This window comes from Ciona robusta, chromosome 1, assembly GCF_009617815.1.
Source record: "Ciona robusta chromosome 1, ASM961781v2".
NCBI classification, from domain to species: Eukaryota; Metazoa; Chordata; class Ascidiacea; order Phlebobranchia; family Cionidae; genus Ciona; species Ciona robusta.
The window spans coordinates 6947799-6961347 of NC_143235.1; the positions used below are offsets into that span (position 1 = coordinate 6947799).

The window sequence follows — 13549 nt, forward strand, 5'->3', positions numbered from 1 at the left end:
AGACGAGATTAAGCAGTATCGTTTCAAATACTTGCATGTTTGGTATACTGGAACCTGAGATTGCTAGCAAACGATGGGGATGTAGCTCAGTGGTAGAGCGCACGCTTTGCATGTGTGAGGCCCCGGGTTCAATCCCCGGCATCTCCAAATTTGTATCGTTCTGTGGCGCAATGGATTAGCGCGCTGGACTTCTAATCCAGAGGTTCCGGGTTCGAGTCCCGGCAGGGATGTTTATTTTGTAATAAAATTTAATCATATTTAAAGTTGTAGTAATTGAGTTTTTGGGCTAGAAAAGGTAAAAACTTGATTAAGCCCGACATAATTTTAATACACAACTTTCCGCTCTGTACTCGGATGCGCAACTATTTCCCCATATAATCTTTCCCCCAAACCGAAGAAATCTACGAAGTCTGGACGAGTTTACACTATAAATTTACTTAAGCAACACTTTAAAAACCAAATTCAACTAATGAAACCATACAAAACTACGAAGCAAATTTTATAATGAACACTGTGACAGAAGCGGGATTCGAACCCGCGCCTCCAATGGAGACTGCGACCTGAACGCAGCGCCTTAGACCACTCGGCCATTCTGCCGTTTGTGCCCAAGCGGGAAATTGTATCAGATTGCTTAAAGATGAATATTAAGACGTTATTTTTTTTATTTTAAATCAGATGCAATCTAGGTTGTTTTTTCGAACAAATGGAATCCAGGCAGATTTCGAGCCTACATTTTGTATGTGTGAGGCCCCGGGTTGAATCCCTGGAATTTCTAGTATAAACGTCTGTTTGGCGCAATGAATTAGCTCCTGAGCTTCAATTCAGCGGTTCTGGATTCGAACTTAGGCTTGAATATTACTTTGATAAAATACCAAGGCATTAAAATTTGAAATTAAATGGTTAAGTTTTAAATATTTAAGTTAAAATATCAAACCAGCGTGACCTCGACGTGATTTGAATACGCAACCTTCCGATCTGGAGTCGGACGCGCTACCGTTGCGCCACGAAGTCTTTACCTATCGTGATTAAATCAACGATATAGAGACGAGATTAAGCAGTATCGTTTCAAATACTTGCATGTTTGGGATACTGGAACCTGAGATTGCTAGCAAACGACGGGGATGTAGCTCAGTGGTAGAGCGCACGCTTTGCATGTGTGAGGTCCCGGGTTCAATCCCCGGCATCTCCAAAGTTGTATCGTCTCTGTGGCGCAATGGATTAGCGCGCTGGACTTCTAATCCAGAGGTTCCGGGTTCGAGTCCCGGCAGGGATGTTTATTTTGTAATAAAATTTAATCATATTTAAAATTATAGTAATTGAGTTTTTGTGCTAGAAAAAGTAAAAAACTTGATTAAGCCCGACATAATTTGAATACACAACCTTCCGCTCTGTACTCGGATGCGCAACTATTTCCCCTATATAATCTTTCCCCCAAACTGAAGAAATCTACGAATTCTGGACGAGTTTACACTATAAATTTAATTAAGCAACACTTCAAAAACCAAATTCAACTAATGAAACCATACAAAACTACGAAGCATTTTGCGCCTCCAATGGAGACTGCGACCTGAACGCAGCGCCTTAGACCACTCGGCCATTCTGCCGTTTTTGCCCAAGCGGGAATTTGTAACGGATTGCTTAAGGATGAAAATTAAGACGTTAATTTTTATTTTAAATCAGATGCAATCTAGGTTGTTTTTTCGAACAAATGGAATCCAGCCAAATTTCGAACCTACATTTTGTATGTGTGAAGCCCCGGGTTGAATCCCTGAAATTTCTAGTTTAGACGTCTGTTTGGCGCAATGAATTAGCTCCTGAACTTCTAATTCAGCGGTTCTGGGTTCGAATTTAAGCTTGAATATTACTTTGATAAAGGAAACAAGCCTTTAAAATTTGAAATTAAATGGTTAAGTTTAAATATTTAAGTTAAAATATCAAACTAGCGTAACAAGCCATTAAAATTTAAAATTAAATGGTTAAGTTTAAATATAAAACTAGCGTGACCTCGACGTGATTTGAACACGCAACCTTCCGATCTGGAGTCGGACGCGCTACCGTTGCGCCACGAAGTCTTGACCAATCGGGATTATATCAACCAAATAGAGACGAGTTTAAGCAGTATCGTTTCAAATACTTGCATGTTTGGTATACTGGAACCTGAGATTGCTAGCAAACGATGGGGATGTAGCTCAGTGGTAGAGCGCACGCTTTGCATGTGTGAGGCCCCGGGTTCAATCCCAGGTATCTCCAAAGTTGTATGGTCTCTGTGGCGCAATGGATTAGCACGCTGGACTTCTAATCCAGAGGTTCCGGGTTCGAGTCCCGGCAGGGTTGTTTATTTTGTAATAAAATTTAATCATATTTAAAATTATAGTAATTGAGTTTTTGGGCTAGAAAAAGTTAAAACTTGATTAAGCCCAACATAATTTAAATACACAACCTTCCGCTCTGTACTCGGATGCGCAACTATTTCCCCATATAATCTTTCCCCCAAACCGAATAAATCTACGAAATCTGGACGAGTTTACACTATAAATTTACTTAAGCAACACTTCAAAAACCAAATTCAACTAATGAAACCATACAAAACTACGAAGCAAATTTAAAAATGAACACTGTGACAGAAGCGGGATTCGAACCCACGCCTCCAATGGAGACTGCGAACTGAACGCAGCGCCTTAGACCACTCGGCAATTCTGCCGTACGTGCCCAAGCGGGAAATTGTAACAGATTGCTTAAGGATGAAAATCAAGACGTTATTTTTTATTTTAAATCAGATGCAATCTAGGTTGTTTTTTCGTACAAATGGAATCCAGCCAGATTTCGAGCCTACATTTTGTATGTGTGAGGCCCCGGGTTGAATCCCTGGAATTTCTAGTTTAAACGTCTGTTTGGCGCAATGAATTAGCTCCTGAACTTCTAATTCAGCGGTTCTGGATTCGAACTTAGGCTTTAATATTACTTTGATAAAATACCAAGGCATTAAATTTTGAAATTAAATGGTTAAGTTTTAATATTTAAGTTAAAATATCAAACTAGCGTGACCTTGACGTGATTTGAACACGCAACCTTCCGATCTGGAGTCGGACGTGCTACCGTTGCGCCACGAAGTCTTAACCGATCGGGATTAAATCAACGATATAGAGACGAGATTAAGCAGTATCGTTTCAAATACTTGCATGTTTGGTATACTGGAACCTGAGATTGCTAGCAAACGATGGGGATGTAGCTCAGTGGTAGAGCGCACGCTTTGCATGTGTGAGGCCCCGGGTTCAATCCCCGGCATCTCCAAATTTGTATCGTTTCTGTGGCGCAATGGATTAGCGCGCTGGACTTCTAATCCAGAGGTTCCGGGTTCGAGTCCCGGCAGGGATGTTTATTTTGTAATAAAATTTAATCATATTTAAAGTTGTAGTAATTGAGTTTTTGGGCTAGAAAAGGTAAAAACTTGATTAAGCCCGACATAATTTTAATACACAACTTTCCGCTCTGTACTCGGATGCGCAACTATTTCCCCATATAATCTTTCCCCCAAACCGAAGAAATCTACGAAGTCTGGACGAGTTTACACTATAAATTTACTTAAGCAACACTTTAAAAACCAAATTCAACTAATGAAACCATACAAAACTACGAAGCAAATTTTATAATGAACACTGTGACAGAAGCGGGATTCGAATCCGCGCCTCCAATGGAGACTGCGACCTGAACGCAGCGCCTTAGACCACTCGGCCATTCTGCCGTTTGTGCCCAAGCGGGAAATTGTAACAGATTGCTTAAAGATGAAAATTAAGACGTTATTTTTTTTTATTTTAAATCAGATGCAATCTAGGTTGTTTTTTCGAACAAATGGAATCCAGCCAGATTTCGAGCCTACATTTTGTATGTGTGAGGCCCCGGGTTGAATCCCTGGAATTTCTAGTATAAACGTCTGTTTGGCGCAATGAATTAGCTCCTGAACTTCTAATTCAGCGGTTCTGGATTCGAACTTAGGCTTGAATATTACTTTGATAAAATACCAAGGCATTAAAATTTGAAATTAAATGGTTAAGTTTTAATATTTAAGTTAAAATATCAAACCAGCGTGACCTCGACGTGATTTGAACACGCAACCTTCCGATCTGGAGTCGGACGCACTACCGTTGCGCCACGAAGTCTTTACCTATCGTGATTAAATCAACGATATAGAGACGAGATTAAGCAGCATCGTTTCAAATACTTGCATGTTTGGGATTCTGGAACCTGAGATTGCTAGCAAACGACGGGGATGTAGCTCAGTGGTTGAGCGCACGCTTTGCATGTGTGAGGCCCCGGGTTCAATCCCCGGCATCTCCAAAGTTGTATCGTGTCTGTGGCGCAATGGATTAGCGCGCTGGACTTCTAATCCAGAGGTTCCGGGTTCGAGTCCCGGCAGGGATGTTTATTTTGTAATAAAATTTAATCTTATTTAAAATTATAGTAATTGAGTTTTTGGGCTAGAAAAAGTAAAAAACTTGATTAAGCCCGACATAATTTGAATACACAACCTTCCGCTCTGTACTCGGATGCGCAACTATTTCCCCATATAATCTTTCCCCCAAACTGAAGAAATCTACGAATTCTGGACGAGTGTACACTATAAATTTACTTAAGCAACACTTCAAAAACCAAATTCAACTAATGAAACCATACAAAACTACGAAGCAAATTTTAAAATGAACACTGTGACAGAAGCGGGATTCGAACCCGCGCCTCCAATGGAGACTGCGACCTGAACGCAGCGCCTTAGACCACTCGGCCATTCTGCCGTTTGTGCCCAAGCGGGAATTTGTAACAGATTGCTTAAGGATGAAAATTAAGACGTTATTTTTTATTTTAAATCAGATGCAATCTAGGTTGTTTTTTCGAACACATGGAATCCAGCCAAATTTCGAACCTACATTTTGTATGTGTGAAGCCCCGGGTTGAATCCCTGAAATTTCTAGTTTAGACGTCTGTTTGGCGCAATGAATTAGCTCCTGAACTTCTAACTCAGCGGTTCTGGGTTCGAATTTAAGCTTGAATATTACTTTGATAAAGGAAACAAGCCTTTAAAATTTGAAATTAAATGGTTAAGTTTAAATATTTAAGTTAAAATATCAAACTAGCGTAACAAGCCATTCAAATTTAAAATTAAATGGTTAAGTTTAAATATAAAACTAGCGTGAACTCGACGTGATTTGAACACGCAACCTTCCGATCTGGAGTCGGACGCGCTACCGTTGCGCCACGAAGTCTTGACCAATCGGGATTATATCAACCAAATAGAGACGAGTTTAAGCAGTATCGTTTCAAATACTTGCATGTTTGGGATACTGGAACCTGAGATTGCTAGCAAACGACGGGGATGTAGCTCAGTGGTAGAGCGCACGCTTTGCATGTGTGAGGTCCCGGGTTCAATCCCCGGCATCTCCAAAGTTGTATCGTCTCTGTGGCGCAATGGATTAGCGCGCTGGACTTCTAATCCAGAGGTTCCGGGTTCGAGTCCCGGCAGGGATGTTTATTTTGTAATAAAATTTAATCATATTTAAAATTATAGTAATTGAGTTTTTGTGCTAGAAAAAGTAAAAAACTTGATTAAGCCCGACATAATTTGAATACACAACCTTCCGCTCTGTACTCGGATGCGCAACTATTTCCCCTATATAATCTTTCCCCCAAACTGAAGAAATCTACGAATTCTGGACGAGTTTACACTATAAATTTAATTAAGCAACACTTCAAAAACCAAATTCAACTAATGAAACCATACAAAACTACGAAGCATTTTGCGCCTCCAATGGAGACTGCGACCTGAACGCAGCGCCTTAGACCACTCGGCCATTCTGCCGTTTTTGCCCAAGCGGGAATTTGTAACGGATTGCTTAAGGATGAAAATTAAGACGTTAATTTTTATTTTAAATCAGATGCAATCTAGGTTGTTTTTTCGAACAAATGGAATCCAGCCAAATTTCGAACCTACATTTTGTATGTGTGAAGCCCCGGGTTGAATCCCTGAAATTTCTAGTTTAGACGTCTGTTTGGCGCAATGAATTAGCTCCTGAACTTCTAATTCAGCGGTTCTGGGTTCGAATTTAAGCTTGTATATTACTTTGATAAAGGAAACAAGCCTTTAAAATTTGAAATTAAATGGTTAAGTTTAAATATTTAAGTTAAAATATCAAGCTAGCGTAACAAGCCATTAAAATTTAAAATTAAATGGTTAAGTTTAAATATAAAACTAGCGTGACCTCGACGTGATTTGAACACGCAACCTTCCGATCTGGAGTCGGACGCGCTACCGTTGCGCCACGAAGTCTTGACCAATCGGGATTATATCAACCAAATAGAGACGAGTTTAAGCAGTATCGTTTCAAATACTTGCATGTTTGGTATACTGGAACCTGAGATTGCTAGCAAACGATGGGGATGTAGCTCAGTGGTAGAGCGCACGCTTTGCATGTGTGAGGCCCGGGTTCAATCCCCGGCATCTCCAAAGTTGTATGGTCTCTGTGGCGCAATGGATTAGCACGCTGGACTTCTAATCCAGAGGTTCCGGGTTCGATTCCGGCAGGGTTGTTTATTTTGTAATAAAATTTAATCATATTTAAAATTATAGTAATTGAGTTTTTGGGCTAGAAAAAGTTAAAACTTGATTAAGCCCAACATAATTTAAATACACAACCTTCCGCTCTGTACTCGGATGCGCAACTATTTCCCCATATAATCTTTCCCCCAAACCGAATAAATCTACGAAATCTGGACGAGTTTACACTATAAATTTACTTAAGCAACACTTCAAAAACCAAATTCAACTAATGAAACCATACAAAACTACGAAGCAAATTTAAAAATGAACACTGTGACAGAAGCGGGATTCGAACCCACGCCTCCAATGGAGACTGCGAACTGAACGCAGCGCCTTAGACCACTCGGCAATTCTGCCGTACGTGCCCAAGCGGGAAATTGTAACAGATTGCTTAAGGATGAAAATCAAGACGTTATTTTTTATTTTAAATCAGATGCAATCTAGGTTGTTTTTTCGTACAAATGGAATCCAGCCAGATTTCGAGCCTACATTTTGTATGTGTGAGGCCCCGGGTTGAATCCCTGGAATTTCTAGTTTAAACGTCTGTTTGGCGCAATGAATTAGCTCCTGAACTTCTAATTCAGCGGTTCTGGATTCGAACTTAGGCTTGAATATTACTTTGATAAAATACCAAGGCATTAAATTTTGAAATTAAATGGTTAAGTTTTAATATTTAAGTTAAAATATCAAACTAGCGTGACCTTGACGTGATTTGAACACGCAACCTTCCGATCTGGAGTCGGACGTGCTACCGTTGCGCCACGAAGTCTTAACCGATCGGGATTAAATCAACGATATAGAGACGAGATTAAGCAGTATCGTTTCAAATACTTGCATGTTTGGTATACTGGAACCTGAGATTGCTAGCAAACGATGGGGATGTAGCTCAGTGGTAGAGCGCACGCTTTGCATGTGTGAGGCCCCGGGTTCAATCCCCGGCATCTCCAAAGTTGTATCGTGTCTGTGGCGCAATGGATTAGCGCGCTGGACTTCTAATCCAGAGGTTCCGGGTTCGAGTCCCGGCAGGGATGTTTATTTTGTAATAAAATTTAATCTTATTTAAAATTATAGTAATTGAGTTTTTGGGCTAGAAAAAGTAAAAAACTTGATTAAGCCCGACATAATTTGAATACACAACCTTCCGCTCTGTACTCGGATGCGCAACTATTTCCCCATATAATCTTTCCCCCAAACTGAAGAAATCTACGAATTCTGGACGAGTTTACACTATAAATTTACTTAAGCAACACTTCAAAAACCAAATTCAACTAATGAAACCATACAAAACTACGAAGCAAATTTTAAAATGAACACTGTGACAGAAGCGGGATTCGAACCCGCGCCTCCAATGGAGACTGCGACCTGAACGCAGCGCCTTAGACCACTCGGCCATTCTGCCGTTTGTGCCCAAGCGGGAATTTGTAACAGATTGCTTAAGGATGAAAATTAAGACGTTATTTTTTATTTTAAATCAGATGCAATCTAGGTTGTTTTTTCGAACACATGGAATCCAGCCAAATTTCGAACCTACATTTTGTATGTGTGAAGCCCCGGGTTGAATCCCTGAAATTTCTAGTTTAGACGTCTGTTTGGCGCAATGAATTAGCTCCTGAACTTCTAATTCAGCGGTTCTGGGTTCGAATTTAAGCTTGAATATTACTTTGATAAATGAAACAAGCCTTTAAAATTTGAAATTAAATGGTTAAGTTTAAATATTTAAGTTAAAATATCAAACTAGCGTAACAAGCCATTAAAATTTAAAATTAAATGGTTAAGTTTAAATATAAAACTAGCGTGACCTCGACGTGATTTGAACACGCAACCTTCCGATCTGGAGTCGGACGCGCTACCGTTGCGCCACGAAGTCTTGACCAATCGGGATTATATCAACCAAATAGCGACGAGTTTAAGCAGTATCGTTTCAAATACTTGCATGTTTGGTATACTGGAACCTGAGATTGCTAGCAAACGATGGGGATGTAGCTCAGTGGTAGAGCGCACGCTTTGCATGTGTGAGGCCCCGGGTTCAATCCCCGGCATCTCCAAAGTTGTATGGTCTCTGTGGCGCAATGGATTAGCACGCTGGACTTCTAATCCAGAGGTTCCGGGTTCGAGTCCCGGCAGGGTTGTTTATTTTGTAATAAAATTTAATCATATTTAAAATTATAGTAATTGAGTTTTTGGGCTAGAAAAAGTTAAAACTTGATTAAGCCCAACATAATTTAAATACACAACCTTCCGCTCTGTACTCGGATGCGCAACTATTTCCCCATATAATCTTTCCCCCAAACCGAATAAATCTACGAAATCTGGACGAGTTTACACTATAAATTTACTTAAGCAACACTTCAAAAACCAAATTCAACTAATGAAACCATACAAAACTACGAAGCAAATTTTAAAATGAACACTGTGACAGAAGCGGGATTCGAACCCAGGCCTCCAATGGAGACTGCGACCTGAACGCAGCGCCTTAGACCACTCGGCAATTCTGCCGTACGTGCCCAAGCGGAAAATTGTAACAGATTGCTTAAGGATGAAAATCAAGACGTTATTTTTTATTTTAAATCAGATGCAATCTAGGTTGTTTTTTCGAACAAATGGAATCCAGATAGATTTCGAACCTACATTTTGTATGTGTGAAGCCCCGGGTTAAATCCCTGAAATTTCTAGTTTAGACGTCTGTTTGGCGCAATCAATTAGCTCCTGAACTTCTACTTCAGCGGTTCTGGATTCGAATTGAGGCTTGAATATTACTTTGATAAAAGAAACAAGCCATTAAAATTTTAATTTATATGGTTAAGTTTAAATATTTAAGTTAAAATATCAAACTAGCGTAACAAGCCATTAAAATTTGAAATTAAATGGTTAAGTTTAAATATTTAAGTTAAAATATAAAACTAGCGTGACCTCGACGTGATTTGAACACGCAACCTTCCGATCTGGAGTCGGACGCGCTACCGTTGCGCCACGAAGTCTTAACCAATCGGAATAAAATCAACGATATAGAGACGAGATTAAGCAGTATCGTTTCAAATACTTGCATGTTTGGAACACTGGAACCTGAGATTGCTAGCAAACGATGGGGATGTAGCTCAGTGGTAGAGCGAACGCTTTGCATGTGTGAAGCCCCGGGTTCAATCCCCGGCATCTCCAAAGTTGTATCGTCTCTGTGGCGCAATGGATGAGCGCACTGGACTTCTAATCCAGAGGTTCCGGGTTCGAGTTCCGGCAGGGATGTTTATTTTGTAATAAAATTTAATCATATTTAAAATTATAGTAATTGAGTTTTTGGGCTAGAAAAAGTAAAAAACTTGATTAAGCCCGACATAATTTAAATACACAACATTCTGCTCTGTACTCGGATGCGCAACTATTTCGCCATATAATCTTTCCACCAAAGCGAAGAAATCTACGAAGTCTGGACGAGTTTACACTATAAATTTAGCGCCTCCAATGGAGACTGCGACCTGAACGCAGCGCCTTAGACCACTCGGCCATTCTGCCGTTTGTGCCCAAGCGGGAAATTGTAACAGATTTCTTAAAGATGAAAATTAAGACGTTATTTTTATTTTAAATCAGATGCAATCTGGGTTGTTTTTTCGAACAAATGGAATCCAACCAAATTTCGAGCCTACACTTTGTATGTGTGAGGCCCCGGGTTGAATCCCTGGGATTTCTAGTTTAGACGTTTGTTTGGCGCAATGAATTAGCTCCTGAACTTCTAATTCAGCGGTTCTGGATTCGAGTTTAGGCTTGAATATTACTTTGATGAAAAACCAAGGCATTAAAATTTGAAACTTAAATGGTTAAGTTTAAATATTTAAGTTAAAATATCAAACTAGCGTGACCTCGACGTGATTTGAACACGCAACCTTCCGATCTGAAGTCGGACGCGCTACCGTTGCGCCACGAAGTCTTAACCGATCGTGATTAAATCAACGATATAGAGACGAGATTAAGCAGTATCGTTTCAAATACTTGCATGCTTGGTATACTGGAACCTGAGATTGCTAGCAAACGCTGCGGATGTAGCTCAGTGGTAGAGCGCACGCTTTGCATGTGTGAGGCCCCGGGTTCAATCCCCGGCATCTCCAAAGTTGTATGGTCTCTGTGGCGCAATGGATTAGCACGCTGGACTTCTAATCCAGAGGTTCCGGGTTCGATTCCCGGCAGGGTTGTTTATTTTGTAATAAAATTTAATCATATTTAAAATTATAGTAATTGAGTTTTTGGGCTAGAAAAAGTTAAAACTTGATTAAGCCCAACATAATTTAAATACACAACCTTCCGCTCTGTACTCGGATGCGCAACTATTTCCCCATATAATCTTTCCCCCAAACCGAATAAATCTACGAAATCTGGACGAGTTTACACTATAAATTTACTTAAGCAACACTTCAAAAACCAAATTCAACTAATGAAACCATACAAAACTACGAAGCAAATTTTAAAATGAACACTGTGACAGAAGCGGGATTCGAACCCACGCCTCCAATGGAGACTGCGACCTGAACGCAGCGCCTTACACCACTCGGCAATTCGGCCGTACGTGCCCAAGCGGGAAATTGTAACAGATTGCTTAAGGATGAAAATCAAGACGTTATTTTTTATTTTAAATCAGATGCAATCTAGGTTGTTTCTTCGAACAAATGGAATCCAGCCAGATTTCGAGCCTACATTTTGTATGTGTGAGGCCCCGGGTTGAATCCCTGGAATTTCTAGCTTAGACGTCTGTTTGGCGCAATGAATTAGCTCCTGAACTTCTAATTCAGCGGTTCTGGATTCGAATTTAGGCTTGAATATTACTTTTGTTAAATAAGCAAAGCATTAAAATTTGAAATTTAAATTGTTAAGTTTAAATATTTAAGTTAAAATATCAAACTAGCGTGACCTCGACGTGATTTGAACACGCAACTTTCTGATCTGGAGTCGGACGCGCTACCGTTGCGCCACGAAGTCTTATCCAATCGGGATTAAATCAACGATATAGGGACGAGTTTAAGCAGTATCGTTTCAAATACTTGCATGTTTGTTATACTGAAACCTGAGATTGATATCAAACGATGGGGATGTAGCTCAGTGGTAGCGCGTACGCTTTGCATGTGTGAGGCCCCGGGTTCAATCCCCGGCATCTCCAAAGTTGTATCGTCTTTGTGGCGCAATGGATTAGCGCGCTGGACTTCTAATCCAGAGGTTCCGGGTTCGAGTCCCGGCAGGTATGCTCATTCTGTAATGAAATTCAATCATATTTAAAATTATAGTAATTGAGTTTTTGGGCTAGAAAAAGTAAAAAACTTGATTAAGCCCGATATAATTTGAATACACACCCTTCCGCTCTGTACTCGGATGCGCAACTATTTCGCCATATAATCTTTCCACCAAAGCGAAGAAATCTACGAAGTCTGGACGAGTCTACACTATAAATTTAGCGCCTCCGATGGAGACTGCGACCTGAACGCAGCGCCTTAGACAACTCGGCCATTCTGCCTTTGTGCCCAAGCGGGTACTTGTAACAGATTGCTTATGGATGAAAATTAAGACGATATTTTTTATTTTAAATTAAATGCAGTCTGAGTTGTTTTTTTTTGAAACAAATGGAATCCAGCTTAAGTTCGAGCTTACATTTTGTATGTGTGCTACCATTGCGCCACGAAGTCTTAGCCAATCGGTGTTAAAACAACGATATGAATGTAATGTAACTTACTTTATCCTCGCGTGGCCGGAAAACGACAGTCGTTATCACACGGGTTTAACACCTCGTGCCAGCTTACGAGTTGCCATGTATGTTACTTTGTGGGTGATTATTTTTTTTTGGATTTTTTCATTTTTTTTTCAAGTATGGCTGATAATTTGGACAACCCATTAGTGACCACTTGGTTGAAGCAATTGTCGTTAAGTGTCTTGCCCAAGGACACATACGCCCACAATGGTAGCAGCGACGAGCCTTGAACCCATTACCTAATGGTTACAGGCGGGCGCGCTAACCACTACGCCACGGCGCCGGATATAGAGACGAGTTTAAGCAGTATCGCTCTGCTTATCGTTTCAAAGTAACTACTTATGCTTGTATGTTTGGTATACTGCAGCCTGAGCTTTCTAGCAAACGAAGGGGATTTATCTCAGTGGTGGAGCGCACGTTTTGCATGTGTGAGGCCCCGGGTTCAATCCCCGGCATCTCCACAGTTGTGTCGTCTCAGTGACGCAATGGATTGGCGCTCTATTATTGTATTCCTAGTTGCAACCATAGTTTTCGATTTCTACAAATGTAACAGTTATAAACAAATGTAACAGTTATAAACTACCTACAGCTCTGCTTCATTCCATCTCCCATAAACCATCACATATTACACGAATAACTAGAAGCCAAGCCAAATTCTCCATCCCCTATTGTGCCAAGACTACCTCCCAACAATCCATTAGATATATTGGTCCTAAACTTTGGTCTTCATTACCAATAGAAATCCGCCAAATGGCGACCTTAAAAACATTTGTCTGTGCTGTCAAACACCATATGTTTACAAACACTAACTTAAATACTGACTAATACACTTACCATCTTACTACTTAAACCGTTTTAGCTACTTAAACCTACTTAAACCGTTTTAGCCAAACACACACTTTCATCCTTTCTTTTTTAATCTATAACCCTCTCTTCTATGAATAACCACTTTTTTTTTTTTTTTTTTTTTATATATAAATAACTAGGATGTATAACCACTATTTTTCTATTGTTGCACTTTATACTTTGATTTATTTTAAAATGACCACTGTGAAACACCATACTTCTTATTTTTTATTCTTTTTTGCATGGTCTGACTTTTACTACTTTGCATGGTCTGACTTTTACTTTATTGATACAGAACTTACATTCACTGCCACCACATTTTGATGCACCGACATGAGTACTATTACTTGGCAAGCCGTTGGCACACTTGTGTTTTGTTTGTTTAATTTCCTAAT

General features: G+C 40.0%; 29 non-coding genes across 29 annotated transcripts; 16 read left to right on the plus strand and 13 right to left on the minus strand.

The window, feature by feature from the left end:
* Positions 1 to 75: 75 nt before the first annotated feature.
* On the plus strand, positions 76 to 147 carry Trnaa-ugc (transfer RNA alanine (anticodon UGC)). Its single transcript has one exon. It is a non-coding gene; the product is annotated as a tRNA-Ala (tRNA).
* A 7-nt stretch (positions 148 to 154) lies between these two features.
* Positions 155 to 230, plus strand: Trnar-ucu (transfer RNA arginine (anticodon UCU)). The gene has a single exon. It is a non-coding gene; the product is annotated as a tRNA-Arg (tRNA).
* Positions 231 to 514: 284 nt separating this feature from the next.
* Trnal-cag (transfer RNA leucine (anticodon CAG)) lies at positions 515 to 597 on the minus strand. Its single transcript has one exon. It is a non-coding gene; the product is annotated as a tRNA-Leu (tRNA).
* Positions 598 to 1117: 520 nt separating this feature from the next.
* On the plus strand, positions 1118 to 1189 carry Trnaa-ugc (transfer RNA alanine (anticodon UGC)). The gene has a single exon. It is a non-coding gene; the product is annotated as a tRNA-Ala (tRNA).
* A 10-nt stretch (positions 1190 to 1199) lies between these two features.
* Positions 1200 to 1273, plus strand: Trnar-ucu (transfer RNA arginine (anticodon UCU)). The gene has a single exon. It is a non-coding gene; the product is annotated as a tRNA-Arg (tRNA).
* Positions 1274 to 2000: 727 nt separating this feature from the next.
* Positions 2001 to 2072, minus strand: Trnaw-cca (transfer RNA tryptophan (anticodon CCA)). Its single transcript has one exon. It is a non-coding gene; the product is annotated as a tRNA-Trp (tRNA).
* Positions 2073 to 2618: 546 nt separating this feature from the next.
* Trnal-cag (transfer RNA leucine (anticodon CAG)) lies at positions 2619 to 2701 on the minus strand. The gene has a single exon. It is a non-coding gene; the product is annotated as a tRNA-Leu (tRNA).
* A 518-nt stretch (positions 2702 to 3219) lies between these two features.
* Trnaa-ugc (transfer RNA alanine (anticodon UGC)) lies at positions 3220 to 3291 on the plus strand. The gene has a single exon. It is a non-coding gene; the product is annotated as a tRNA-Ala (tRNA).
* A 10-nt stretch (positions 3292 to 3301) lies between these two features.
* Trnar-ucu (transfer RNA arginine (anticodon UCU)) lies at positions 3302 to 3375 on the plus strand. Its single transcript has one exon. It is a non-coding gene; the product is annotated as a tRNA-Arg (tRNA).
* A 284-nt stretch (positions 3376 to 3659) lies between these two features.
* Trnal-cag (transfer RNA leucine (anticodon CAG)) lies at positions 3660 to 3742 on the minus strand. The gene has a single exon. It is a non-coding gene; the product is annotated as a tRNA-Leu (tRNA).
* Positions 3743 to 4085: 343 nt separating this feature from the next.
* On the minus strand, positions 4086 to 4157 carry Trnaw-cca (transfer RNA tryptophan (anticodon CCA)). Its single transcript has one exon. It is a non-coding gene; the product is annotated as a tRNA-Trp (tRNA).
* Positions 4158 to 4263: 106 nt separating this feature from the next.
* Positions 4264 to 4335, plus strand: Trnaa-ugc (transfer RNA alanine (anticodon UGC)). Its single transcript has one exon. It is a non-coding gene; the product is annotated as a tRNA-Ala (tRNA).
* Positions 4336 to 4345: 10 nt separating this feature from the next.
* On the plus strand, positions 4346 to 4419 carry Trnar-ucu (transfer RNA arginine (anticodon UCU)). The gene has a single exon. It is a non-coding gene; the product is annotated as a tRNA-Arg (tRNA).
* A 285-nt stretch (positions 4420 to 4704) lies between these two features.
* On the minus strand, positions 4705 to 4787 carry Trnal-cag (transfer RNA leucine (anticodon CAG)). Its single transcript has one exon. It is a non-coding gene; the product is annotated as a tRNA-Leu (tRNA).
* A 574-nt stretch (positions 4788 to 5361) lies between these two features.
* Trnaa-ugc (transfer RNA alanine (anticodon UGC)) lies at positions 5362 to 5433 on the plus strand. The gene has a single exon. It is a non-coding gene; the product is annotated as a tRNA-Ala (tRNA).
* Positions 5434 to 5443: 10 nt separating this feature from the next.
* Positions 5444 to 5517, plus strand: Trnar-ucu (transfer RNA arginine (anticodon UCU)). The gene has a single exon. It is a non-coding gene; the product is annotated as a tRNA-Arg (tRNA).
* Positions 5518 to 6244: 727 nt separating this feature from the next.
* Trnaw-cca (transfer RNA tryptophan (anticodon CCA)) lies at positions 6245 to 6316 on the minus strand. The gene has a single exon. It is a non-coding gene; the product is annotated as a tRNA-Trp (tRNA).
* Positions 6317 to 6422: 106 nt separating this feature from the next.
* On the plus strand, positions 6423 to 6493 carry Trnaa-ugc (transfer RNA alanine (anticodon UGC)). Its single transcript has one exon. It is a non-coding gene; the product is annotated as a tRNA-Ala (tRNA).
* A 367-nt stretch (positions 6494 to 6860) lies between these two features.
* Trnal-cag (transfer RNA leucine (anticodon CAG)) lies at positions 6861 to 6943 on the minus strand. Its single transcript has one exon. It is a non-coding gene; the product is annotated as a tRNA-Leu (tRNA).
* A 518-nt stretch (positions 6944 to 7461) lies between these two features.
* Trnaa-ugc (transfer RNA alanine (anticodon UGC)) lies at positions 7462 to 7533 on the plus strand. The gene has a single exon. It is a non-coding gene; the product is annotated as a tRNA-Ala (tRNA).
* A 10-nt stretch (positions 7534 to 7543) lies between these two features.
* Positions 7544 to 7617, plus strand: Trnar-ucu (transfer RNA arginine (anticodon UCU)). Its single transcript has one exon. It is a non-coding gene; the product is annotated as a tRNA-Arg (tRNA).
* Positions 7618 to 7902: 285 nt separating this feature from the next.
* Trnal-cag (transfer RNA leucine (anticodon CAG)) lies at positions 7903 to 7985 on the minus strand. Its single transcript has one exon. It is a non-coding gene; the product is annotated as a tRNA-Leu (tRNA).
* Positions 7986 to 8381: 396 nt separating this feature from the next.
* On the minus strand, positions 8382 to 8453 carry Trnaw-cca (transfer RNA tryptophan (anticodon CCA)). Its single transcript has one exon. It is a non-coding gene; the product is annotated as a tRNA-Trp (tRNA).
* A 106-nt stretch (positions 8454 to 8559) lies between these two features.
* Trnaa-ugc (transfer RNA alanine (anticodon UGC)) lies at positions 8560 to 8631 on the plus strand. The gene has a single exon. It is a non-coding gene; the product is annotated as a tRNA-Ala (tRNA).
* Positions 8632 to 8999: 368 nt separating this feature from the next.
* On the minus strand, positions 9000 to 9082 carry Trnal-cag (transfer RNA leucine (anticodon CAG)). The gene has a single exon. It is a non-coding gene; the product is annotated as a tRNA-Leu (tRNA).
* Positions 9083 to 9492: 410 nt separating this feature from the next.
* Positions 9493 to 9564, minus strand: Trnaw-cca (transfer RNA tryptophan (anticodon CCA)). The gene has a single exon. It is a non-coding gene; the product is annotated as a tRNA-Trp (tRNA).
* A 188-nt stretch (positions 9565 to 9752) lies between these two features.
* Positions 9753 to 9826, plus strand: Trnar-ucu (transfer RNA arginine (anticodon UCU)). The gene has a single exon. It is a non-coding gene; the product is annotated as a tRNA-Arg (tRNA).
* A 785-nt stretch (positions 9827 to 10611) lies between these two features.
* On the plus strand, positions 10612 to 10683 carry Trnaa-ugc (transfer RNA alanine (anticodon UGC)). Its single transcript has one exon. It is a non-coding gene; the product is annotated as a tRNA-Ala (tRNA).
* Positions 10684 to 11051: 368 nt separating this feature from the next.
* Positions 11052 to 11134, minus strand: Trnal-cag (transfer RNA leucine (anticodon CAG)). The gene has a single exon. It is a non-coding gene; the product is annotated as a tRNA-Leu (tRNA).
* Positions 11135 to 13549: the final 2415 nt, after the last annotated feature.